This window comes from Rhagoletis pomonella, unplaced genomic scaffold (genome assembly GCF_013731165.1).
Source record: "Rhagoletis pomonella isolate Grant_MI unplaced genomic scaffold, Rhpom_1.0 Rhpom_scaffold_00005, whole genome shotgun sequence".
Lineage (NCBI taxonomy): Eukaryota > Metazoa > Arthropoda > Insecta > Diptera > Tephritidae > Rhagoletis > Rhagoletis pomonella.
The window spans coordinates 80,359,774-80,362,280 of NW_023458559.1; positions in this window are offsets into that span (position 1 = coordinate 80,359,774).

A 2,507-nucleotide genomic window follows, 5' to 3' on the forward strand; every position below is an offset into this window, starting at 1 on the left:
TTTTTTGTATAGTTTCAGGCAGGCTCTTCCTAAACTATGTATTTGTCAATGTTATTGTGGCTTGTTAACATTTTATTTTTAATATTTTTATTGAGCTTTGTACCACGATTGTTTATTAGGAAAAATTGAAAAAGCAACAATTGCTTTTTCAATTTTTCCTAATAAACAATCGTGGTACAAAGCTCAATAAAAATATTAAAAATAAAATGTTAACAATAACATTGACAAATAAGATGAATATATTTTTTCGAAACGAGAAAATCACGACTTGCATATTTGGAGTAAAATTATTTCCAATGTAGCACTTAATATCATTGAATTTCCTACAGGGATATCAACCACACTCTTTTTTACAGTCGGTTAATAACAAATTCTTGCATACTTTCCGGCGTGCGCACAAAATAATGCGTACAGGTTATTGTGAGCAAAAAATCCTTGCATAGCTCAAAGGGGCAAGGATGCAAGCGCAGAGAGAAAACAACAAACATAAAGAGTCGACCAGCTGCTCTTGCTTGCTGCTAACAATTGTGGCATGCAACCACATAAGCACCTTTGTGCAGCCACAAGAAAAATTATTACGTTTACGTGTCTTTGCACATTTGACTAACAATTTTCTAATGTGCGGCATAGGCAAGTGAGCGTGCTTGGTTGGCATGTGCATAAGCATAAGTACTGCAAACCAGTGTTGCCGCGAATAATTTTTTGTGGTAGCCAAATTCCTTTAAAAAAAGGGCTAAATAAGAGCCAAAAGAAGTCGTTGTGGCTAAAAATGGTAGCTAAAATTTTTTACTTACATATACATATATAAGTATACATGTAAACATTTTCCAATAAGTACCCAACAAGCAAAATAAACTTAAAGAAAGTTTTTTTTTAAGTTTTCAATTATAAACATTAAGCTTAAAAAACGTTGATTTTTTGTTTATAAAACGCTTGAAAGTAAGCGTAATATAATCGAAAAGGAACATTGGTTATAAGCGTAGAAATATAAACTTGTAATAAATGTTCAAAAGAAAGCTTTTTATAAGCGTAAAAGTGTAAACTTATAATAAAGGTTCAAAAAAAGTTTTTTATAAGCGTATGAATATAAACTTACTAAAAATTTTCAAAAGAAAGCTTTTTCTAAACTTTTTTATAACCCTTTATTTAAAGATATTTCATTAAAAACTCATACATAGATTGCTTAACATCTAGAAACTAAACGAAATGCGAATTTTCGGCGGACTCATCTACAGTCGCGAAAATATAAATAGGGAATAGACATTTTAGCATACAAATTCACAATAACACATACAAATTAAGCATAAAAAAAGTTAATTATTACATCTTGTTGCGTGCTTTCAATTACTTGCGGTTATTGGCAAATTGGAAAAGCGACATCGATGCAGCTATATATTCCGCTTCATCGCCGCCATTCTCATTGATGAACTTTTCTGAAAAAAATTTAATACATTTTTAATTGAATGTTAAACTAAGAAAGAATAAGGGGAACTCATCATTTGAAGACTCGAATGCTCCACCGATTAGCGCAGCGGGTCCTGGATTGGACTTTTTTTACCACATCGGTTTTATTTAATTTTTTCTTTTAATAATATATTTTAAAAAACGTAAACACGTCACTTACGATTGAAAAAATTTTATATTTACTACTTCATGTCGTTGGCATTTATATTTCATTTATAAGTTTAAGTTATTTATAAACATTCGCTCTCAAAACTTATTAAAGGTTTATTTGAAAAAACTTTTAATAAGCTTAATATTAAAAATGCTTATTTAACGCTTATTATAGCAAACTTAATTTAAGTTATTTTTAAAAACGTTTACTGAAATGCTTGTTGGGTAAATAATGGAATATAAAAATAATGAACTCTGGAAAAAAAAGCTAATATTTTATCCAACCAATCCAATCCAATGGGAAATTTACGACACCAGGTTGCTGGCTCCATCAAGTAATTGTACCATCAGGCTCGAAGTATATAACTTACCACCATGCTGGTACAATATTTATTTCTTTACAAATGAGGTCCAGGAAAGATCGAAATGATTAGAGCCGAAATTTCATAATTTTTCTACCATTTTGTTAAACATTGTTTTTTTTTTTTAATTCACAACTGCAATATCGTGAACTTAATCTTCCACAAACACGGCTTTGACTCATATAGCGAAGAAATTTCCGCCACAATATTTTTACTTAGAAAATTTCGCTGATTTCACCACTCACGACCCCAGCATGCTGGTACAATCATAAAATTTGCAAATAGTTTTTGAAGTCGCATCAGCAGCTGGTACAATCACACCACAAGAACATACACGGTCAATCGACTTGATGGGCCATTTAACAAATTAAGCATATTAAGGGCCGTAAACTTATCTATTTTAAACTATAGTTAAATCGGTAATAAATAAGTTAACAGCCCTAACACTTTTACAGTATGTATGTATAAAAACGTAAGGAACATCTAATATATATATATATATATATCGTTTATGTAATATATATATATATA